This window comes from Aulonocara sp. 'chitande type north' Nkhata Bay, unplaced genomic scaffold (assembly GCF_057382095.1).
Source record: "Aulonocara sp. 'chitande type north' Nkhata Bay isolate Kocher_YH1m ecotype deep benthic unplaced genomic scaffold, A_spYH_male_GT1.1 unmapped_scaffold_9, whole genome shotgun sequence".
Taxonomy (NCBI): domain Eukaryota; kingdom Metazoa; phylum Chordata; class Actinopteri; order Cichliformes; family Cichlidae; genus Aulonocara; species Aulonocara sp. 'chitande type north' Nkhata Bay.
Genome location: NW_028234341.1, coordinates 142,507 through 152,850, shown reverse-complemented (window position 1 = coordinate 152,850; position 10,344 = coordinate 142,507).

Here is a 10,344-nt window from a genome sequence, read left to right as displayed (position 1 = left end):
CTATGTTTTAGCACAAATATTATAAAAAGAAGAAAAACTATAATTTAGCAGAAATACTATATTAAGCATAAATCCTATAAAAAGCAGAAATACTATAATTTACAACAAATAGTATAAAAAGCAGAAATACTATAATTTAGCAGAAATACTATGTTAGGCACAAATCCTATAAAAAGCAGAAATACTATAATTTAGCAGAAATACTATGTTAGGCACAAATCCTATAAAAAGCAGAAATACTATAATTTAGCAGAAATACTATATTAGGCATAAATCCTATGAAAAGCAGAAATAGTATGATTTAGCAGAAATACTGTATTTAGCACAAGTACCGAAAAGTACCAGAAATACTATGATTTAGCAGAATAGTAATAACTTATTGAAACACAAATGCACAGAGGGACACACAAACACAGGCTCTAATCCAGTCAACCAGTCTAACTATGTTCAATTTAAATCCTACAATGACATGCTGTCAAATAAGGGCAGGGTCCTCTCTCTCCCACTAAACAAACACACACACACACACACACACACACACACACACACACACACAGGAAGAGAGAAGTAAGTTTCTAGGTCAGCCTGGGAGCTGTTGAATTTGAATCCACCAATCAGAGAGGCTGTTTACGTTTTCCCGCCAAAACAGGTGCATCTTTTTACACACGCAGCACAGAGACATAGACCTGCTTCTTTCAGTTTATTTCACATAGTGAGGATTCCCCTCAAACAAATGACCATAATTTCCTAACCATAGGGGCTAGAGCGGTCATTCTTACACCGTTTTGTTCAGAAGAGATGGGGGAATCTTCAAGTGTTGACAATTTATCATTAAAATATGAATTTTTAGAGATATATGACATGGATGACTTGTTGACTTAGAAGCCATGAATTCCCCAATATGCAAATTTGAATACCTGGAGCCCACATACATGATTGGCTGGCTGGGAAGCTGTGCAGGCCCTGATTTGTGGATTTGAATTCCTCAGCCCTCAGATATGATTGGCTGGCTTAGAAGCCATGAAGGCCCCAATATGCAAATTTGAATGCCTCAGGACACATATATGATTGGCTGGGAAGCCGTGCAGGCCCTGATTTGAAAATTTGAATTTCTCAGTCCTCACAGAGGATTGGCTGCCTGGGGACCTGGCAGAAATATATAGAAATACTATGATTAAGCATAAATACTACATTTAGTAGAAATACTATGTTTTAGCACAAATACTATAAAAAGCAGAAATAGGATGATTAAGCATAAACACTACATTTAGTAGAAATACTATGTTTGAGCAAAAATCCTATAAAAAGCAGAAATACTATATTAGGCACAAATCCCATAAAAAGCAGAAATAGTATGATTAAGCATAAATACTACATTTAGTAGAAATACTATGTTCTAGCACAAATAGTATAAAAAGCAGAAATATTGTAATTTAGCAGAAATACTATATTAGGCACAAATCTTATAAAATAGCAGAAATAGTATTATTTAGCACAATAGTAATAAGTTAAACAGAAAAATTGGAAAAGCAAAATGGACAGCTGAAAAAATGCTGAACATGCTGAGGGTCCCTCAAATATACTTGTTAAATGAAAAAATCAGCAAAAAAATGCACAGGGAGAGAGAAGTAAGTTTCTAGGTCAGCCTGGGAGCTGCTGAATTTGAATCCACCAATCAGAGAGCCTGTGTACTTTTTCCCGCCAAAACATGTGCCTCTTTTTACACACGCAGCACAGAGAGGCACAGGATTATTGCAGCCTATTTCTCATAGTGAGGACTCCCCTCAAACAAATGACCATAATTTCCAAACCGTAGGGGCTAGAGCGGTCATTCTTACACCGTTTTGTTCAGAAGAGATGGGGGAATCTTCCAGTGTTAACAATTTATCATTAAAATATGAATTTTTAGAGATATATGACACGGGTGACTTGTTGACTTAGAAGCCACGAATTCCCCAATATGCAAATTTGAATGCCTGGAGCCCACATACATGATTGGCTGGCTGGGAAGCTGTGCAGGCCCTGATTTGTGGATTTGAATTCCTCAGCCCTCAGATATGATTGGCTGGCTTAGAAGCCATGAAGTCCCCAATATGCAAATTTGAATGCCTCAGGACACTTATATGATTGGCTGGGAAACCGTGCAGGACCTGATTTGAAAATTTGAATGTCTAAGTCCTCACAGAGGATTGGCTGCCTGGGGACCTGGCAGAAATATATAGAAATACTATGATTAAGCATAAATACTACATTTAGTAGAAATACTATGTTTTAGCACAAATCCTATAAAAAGCAGAAATACTATAATTTAGCAGAAATACTATATTAAGCACAAATCCTATAAAAAGCAGAAATAGTATGATTAAGCATAAATACTACATTTAGTAGAAATACTATGTTTTAGCACAAATCCTATGAAAAGCAGAAATACTATAATTTAGCAGAAATACCATATTAAGCACAAATCCTATTAAAAGCAGAAATACTATATTAAGCACAAATCTTATAAAATAGCAGAAACAGTATGATTTAGCACAATAGTAATAAGTTAAACAGAAAAATTGGAAAAGCAAAATGGACAGCTGAAAAAATGCTGAACATGCTGAGGGTCCCTCAAATATACTTGTTAAATGAAAAAAATCAGCAAAAAAATGCACAGGGAGAGAGAAGTAAGTTTCTAGGTCAGCCTGGGAGCTGCTGAATTTGAATCCACCAATCAGAGAGCCTGTGTACTTTTTCCCGCCAAAACATGTGCCTCTTTTTACACACGCAGCAGAGAGAGGCACAGGATTATTGCAGCCTATTTCTCATAGTGAGGACTCCCCTCAAACAAATGACCATAATTTCCTAACCGTAGGGGCTAGAGCGGTCATTCTTACACCGTTTTGTTCAGAAGAGATGGGGGAATCTTCCAGTGTTAACAATTTATCATTAAAATGTGAATTTTTAGAGATATACGACATGGATGACTTGTTGACTTAGAAGCCACGAATTCCCCCAATATGCAAATTTGAATGCCTGAGGCCACATATATGATTGGCTGGCTGGGAAGCCGTGCAGGCCCTGATTTGTGGATTTGAATTCCTCAGCCCTCAGATATGATTGGCTGGCTTAGAAGCCATGAAGGCCCCAATATGCAAATTTGAATGCCTCAGGACACATATATGATTGGCTGGGAAACCGTGCAGGCCCTGAGTTGAAAATTTGAATGTCTAAGTCCTCACAGAGGATTGGCTGCCTGGGGACCTGGCAGAAATATATAGAAATACTATGATTAAGCATAAATACTACATTTAGTAGAAATACTATGTTTTAGCACAAATACTATAAAAAGCAGAAATACTATAATTTAGCAGAAATACTATATTAAGCACAAATCCTATAATAAGCAGAAATACTATATTAGGCACAAATCCTATAAAAAGCAGAAATAGTATGATTAAGCATAAATACTACATTTAGTAGAAATACTATGTTTTAGCACAAATAGTATAAAAAGCAGAAATATTATAATTTAGCACAAATAGTATAAAAAGCAGAAATATTATAATTTAGCACAAATAGTATAAAAAGCAGAAATACTACATTTAGTAGAAATACTATGTTTTAGCACAAATACTATAAAAAGCAGAAATACTATAATTTAGTAGAAATACTATATTAAGCACAAATCCTATAAAAAGCAGAAATACTATATTAGGCACAAATCCTATAAAAAGCAGAAATACTATATTAGGCACAAATCCTATAAAAAGCAGAAATACTATGTTAGGCACAAATCCTATAAAAAGCAGAAATACTATATTTAGCAGAAATACTATATTAGGCACAAATCCTATGAAAAGCAGAAATAGTATGATTTAGCAGAATAGTAATAACTTACAAAATTACAAATATGGAGGCATATTGGAACACAAATGCACAGAGGGACACACAAACACAGGCTCTAATCCAGTCAACCAGTCTAACTATATTCAATTTAAATCCTACAATGACATGCTGCCAAATAAGGGCAGGGTCCTCTCTCTCCCACTAAACACACACACACACACACACACACACACACACACACACACACACAGACACAGAGGGAGAGAGCTGCCGAATTTAAATCCACCAATCAGAGTGGCTGTTTACGTTTTCCCGCCAAAACAGGTGCATCTTTTTACACACGCAGGACAGAGAGGCACAGGATTATTGCAGCCTATTTCTCATAGTGAGGACTCCCCTCAAACAAATGACCATAATTTCCTAACCGTAGGGGCTAGAGCGGTCATTCTTACACCGTTTTGTTCAGAAGAGATGGGGGAATCTTCCAGTGTTAACAATTTATCATTAAAATATGAATTATTAAAGATATTAGACTTCTAATGCACCATAACTGAGCAGAGCGAAGCAAAAACTGCCTTGACTTGCCCTCAAACAACGCTTTCTAACTCTAAATCTATTTGGAGTATCGATATCATTCTTTCACCGTAAGAGACAGCAGGCTTTGGTGAACAGTCATAGAAATTTTCAGGTCTCTGTGGAAATCCAACAAAAAGTTATGACGAGAGAAAAAAGTGGTTCATTTCCACAGTTTGTAATCTGAAGAAATCTGAGCGAAGGACAAATTTCCTACCCTCAAACAAGTCCAACTCATTTCAGAATGGTAATAGGTGAGAAAGAAATTCTTGAATTGTGAGCGTCAGGAGTGTCTGAAGATATACGGGGACAAGCCTCATGTCTTAACTTTGCTTCGTTAAGGAGATATGACGATTCGAATATGCCTCTCATTACAGAAATGCAGCGATGATTTTGAACAAGCTCTCCATTGACTTTATATGGAGAGTTTTCTGACCTTGTGTTAGTCTGAGGAGATTTGCCAAAATTCTATAAATCCCACAACAATGATGGTGACATTTTCTGAAAGCCAGCAAAAATACCTACGTTTTGATGTATAATTTGTGGAAGTTGAGTGAAAATTGAGCAAGTAGCAGGAAGTTGTTCGGACATGAAGTGAAAATTGCAAAACCTTCAGTGGCACACTGGAAGCCAAGAGCATAGCAACCATAACAACGCATGTATTTTGTGAAAAATCACAATTTTGCAACTCAAAACTTTAAGAGGCATAAAAGTAAAACAGTAAAAGATTTGAAAAAGCTGAATCATACCTGAATAGCCCAATAATTTGTGAACATTTTAAAATTTGAATGGTTGTTCTAGGTGAAAGTATGAGGAAGTAGTTAAGTTTCAAAAACAAGCAAAATTTAGCAGAATTGCAGAAGTTTCCCATTCATTTCAATGGGACAAATTAAAGGAAAAAAGCTTAATATTTTAAAAAGTATAATAGTTAAAAATAGCAAAAATCGTAGCAGGAATTAGCAAAAATAGCAGAATAGTTTAAAATTTGAACGGTGAAAATCGGCTGAAAATTGTGGAAGTAGTTTAACGGCGAAAAGTGTACGGAAGCAACTAGAATAATAATAACTAGAAAAATTTGCATTTCCTGCGAAAATGCAGTGTGGATGCTTAAAGCTGAAGCTGTATGCAAAAAGTAGCTGAAAAAGCTGAAAAGTTGCAGAAATTGTAAAAACTTTGCAGAAGCAAAAGAAGTTTGCTAAAATGGAATAACTTAGCAGAACTGCAATATCTTAGAGGAAACATAATACTTGGCAGAAATAGCATAGCAGAATTTAGCAGAAATATTGTAACTTACCAGAAACATGATAACTTCTCAAAAATACAAGAATTTAGGAGAAATAGTATAAGATAACAGAAAGAATATATTTAGCCAAAAATACTTAAACATTACAGAAACACTATGATTTAGAAAAATAGTACAACAGAGCAGAAATATTGTGATTTACCAGAGACACTGTGATGAACTATGAATATTGTAATTTTAAATTGAGACTATGTTTTAGCACAAATATTATAATTTGGCAGAAATACTATAATTTAGCAGAAATACTATATTAAGCACAAATCCTATAAAAAGCAGAAATGGTATGATTAAGCACAAATACTACATTTAGTAGAAATACTTTGTTTTAGCACAAATCCCATAAAAAGCAGAAATACTGTACTATGATTTAGTAGAAAAACTATAATTAATCAGAAATACTAAATTTAGCAGAAATACTATATTAAGCACAAATACTATGAAAAGCAGAAATAGTATGATTAAGCATAAATACTACATTTAGCAGAAATACTATATTAAGCACAAATCCTATAAAAGCAGAAATAGTATATTAAGCACAAATCTTCTAAAATAGCAGAAATAGTATGATTTAGCACAATAGTAATAAGTTAAACAGAAAAATTGGAAAAGCAAAATGGACAGCTGAAAAAATGCTGAACATGCTGAGGGTCCCTCAAATATACTTGTTAAATGACAAAAATCTGCAAAAAAAATTATTACAGCCACACAATCACAAATATGTACACATGAGGAAACACACATGCACAGAGAGACCCATACACAAGATCCAATTCAGTCAACCAGTCTAAATATATTGAATTTAAATCTTAGAATGAGATCATCCCATTAAAAGCCTCTCTCTCTCTCTCTCTCTCTCTCTCTCTCTCACACACACACACACACACACACACACACACACACACACACACACAGGGAGAGAGAAGTAAGTTTCTAGGTCAGCCTGGGAGCTGGTGAATTTGAATCAACCAATCAGAGAGGCTGTGCACTTTTCCCCACCAAAACAGGTGCATCTGTTTACACACGCAGCAGCACAGAGAGACACAGGATTTTTGCAGTCTATTTCTCATAGTGACGACTCCCCTCAAACAAATGACCGTAATTTCCTAACCGTAGGGGCTAGAACGGTCATTCTTACACCGTTTTGTTCAGAAGAGATGGGGGAATCTTCAAGTGTTGACAATTTAATATTAAAATATGAATTTTTAGAGATATATGACATGGATGACTTGTTGACTTAGAAGCCACGAATTCCCCAATATGCAAATTTGAATGCCTGAGACCACATATGTGATTGGCTGGCTGGGAAGCCGTGCAGGCCCTGATTTGTGGATTTGAATTCCTCAGCCCTCAGATATGATTGGCTGGCTTAGAAGCCATGAAGGCCCCAATATGCAAATTTGAATGCCTCAGGACACTTATTTGATTGGCTGGGAAACTGTGCAGGCCCTGATTTGAAAATTTGAATGTCTCAGTCCTCACAGAGGATTGGCTGCCTGGGGACCTGGCAGAAATATATAGAAATACTATTATTAAGCATAAATACTACATTTAGTACAAATACTATGTTTTAGCACAAATATTATAAAAAGAAGAAAAACTATAATTTAGCAGAAATACTATATTAAGCACAAATCCTATAAAAAGCAGAAATACTATAATTTAGAACAAATAGTATAAAAAGCAGAAATACTATAATTTAGCAGAAATACTATGTTAGGCACAAATCCTATAAAAAGCAGAAATACTATAATTTAGCAGAAATACTATGTTAGGCACAAATCCTATAAAAAGCAGAAATACTATAATTTAGCAGAAATACTATATTAGGCATAAATCCTATGAAAAGCAGAAATAGTATGATTTAGCAGAAATACTGTATTTAGCACAAGTACCGAAAAGTACCAGAAATACTATGATTTAGCAGAATAGTAATAACTTATTGAAACACAAATGCACAGAGGGACACACAAACACAGGCTCTAATCCAGTCAACCAGTCTAACTATGTTCAATTTAAATCCTACAATGACATGCTGTCAAATAAGGGCAGGGTCCTCTCTCTCCCACTAAACACACACACACACACACACACACACACACACACACACACACACACACACACACACACACACACACAGGGAGAGAGAAGTAAGTTTCTAGGTCAGCCTGGGTGCTGCTGAATTTGAATCCACCAATCAGAGAGGCTGTTTACGTTTTCCCGCCAAAACAGGTGCATCTTTTTACACACGCAGCACAGAGACATAGACCTGCTTCTTTCAGTTTATTTCACATAGTGAGGATTCCCCTCAAACAAATGACCATAATTTCCTAACCATAGGGGCTAGAGCGGTCATTCTTACACCGTTTTGTTCAGAAGAGATGGGGGAATCTTCAAGTGTTGACAATTTATCATTAAAATATGAATTTTTAGAGATATATGACATGGATGACTTGTTGACTTAGAAGCCACGAATTCCCCAATATGCAAATTTGAATACCTGGAGCCCACATACATGATTGGCTGGCTGGGAAGCTGTGCAGGCCCTGATTTATGGATTCCTCAGCCCTCAGATATGATTGGCTGGCTTAGAAGCCATGAAGGCCCCAATATGCAAATTTGAATGCCTCAGGACACATATATGATTGGCTGGGAAGCCGTGCAGGCCCTGATTTGAAAATTTGAATTTCTCAGTCCTCACAGAGGATTGGCTGCCTGGGGACCTGGCAGAAATATATAGAAATACTATGATTAAGCATAAATACTACATTTAGTAGAAATACTATGTTTTAGCACAAATACTATAAAAAGCAGAAATACTATAATTTAGCAGAAATACTATATTAAGCACAAATCCTATAAAAAGCAGAAATAGGATGATTAAGCATAAACACTACATTTAGTAGAAATACTATGTTTGAGCAAAAATCCTATAAAAAGCAGAAATACTATATTAGGCACAAATCCCATAAAAAGCAGAAATAGTATGATTAAGCATAAATACTACATTTAGTAGAAATACTATGTTTTAGCACAAATAGTATAAAAAGCAGAAATATTGTAATTTAGCAGAAATACTATATTAAGCACAAATCCTATAAAAGCAGAAATAGTATATTAAGCACAAATCTTATAAAATAGCAGAAATAGTATTATTTAGCACAATAGTAATAAGTTAAACAGAAAAATTGGAAAAGCAAAATGGACAGCTGAAAAAATGCTGAACATGCTGAGGGTCCCTCAAATATACTTGTTAAATGAAAAAATCAGCAAAAAAATGCACAGGGAGAGAGAAGTAAGTTTCTAGGTCAGCCTGGGAGCTGCTGAATTTGAATCCACCAATCAGAGAGCCTGTGTACTTTTTCCCGCCAAAACATGTGCCTCTTTTTACACACGCAGCACAGAGAGGCACAGGATTATTGCAGCCTATTTCTCATAGTGAGGACTCCCCTCAAACAAATGACCATAATTTCCAAACCGTAGGGGCTAGAGCGGTCATTCTTACACCGTTTTGTTCAGAAGAGATGGGGGAATCTTCCAGTGTTTACAATTTATCATTAAAATATGAATTATTAAAGATATTTGACTTGTAATGCACCATAACTGAGTAGAGCGAAGCAAAAACTGCCTTGACTTACCCTCAAACAACGCTTTCTAACTCGAAATCTATTTGGAGTATCGATATCATTCTTTCACCGTAAGAGACAGCAGGCTTTGGTGAACAATCATTGAAATTTTCAGGTCTCTGTGGAAATCCAACAAAAAGTTATGACGAGAGAAAAAAGTGGTTCATTTCCACAGTTTGAAATCTGAAGAAATCTGAGCGAAGGACGAATTTCCTACCCTCAAACAAGTCCAACTCATTTCAGAACGGTAATAGGTGAGAAAGAAATTCTTGAATTGTGAGCGTCAGGGGTGTCTGAAGATATTCGGGGACAAGCCTCATGTCTTAACTTTGCTTCGTTAAGGAGATATGACGATTCGAATATGCCTCTCATTACAGAAATCCAGCGGTGATTTTGAACAAGCTCTCCATTGACTTTATATGGAGAGTTTTCTGACCTTGTGTTAGTCTGAGGAGATTTGCAAAAATTCTATAAATCCCACAACAATGATGGTGACATTTTCTGAAAGCCAGCAAAAATACCTACGTTTTGATGTATAATTTGTGGAAGTTGAGTGAAAATTGAGCAAGTAGCAGGAAGTTGTTCGGACATGAAGTGAAAATTGCAAAACCTTCAGTGGCACACTGGAAGCCAAGAGCATAGCAACCATAACAACACATGTATTTTGTGAAAAATCACAATTTTGCAACTCAAAACTTTAAGAGGCATAAAAGTAAAACAGTAAAAGATTTGAAAAAGCTGAATCATACCTGAATAGCCCAATAATTTGTGAACATTTTAAAGTTTGAATGGTTGTTCTAGGTGAAAATATGAGGAAGTAGTTAAGTTTCAAAAACAAGCAAATTTTAGCAGAATTGCTGAAGTTTCCCATTCATTTCAATGGGACAAATTAAAGGAAAAAAGCTTAATATTTTAAAAAGTATAATAGTTAAAAATAGCAAAAATCATAGCAGGAATTAGCAAAAATAGCAGAATAGTTTAAAATTTGAACGGTGAAAATCGGCTGAAAATTGT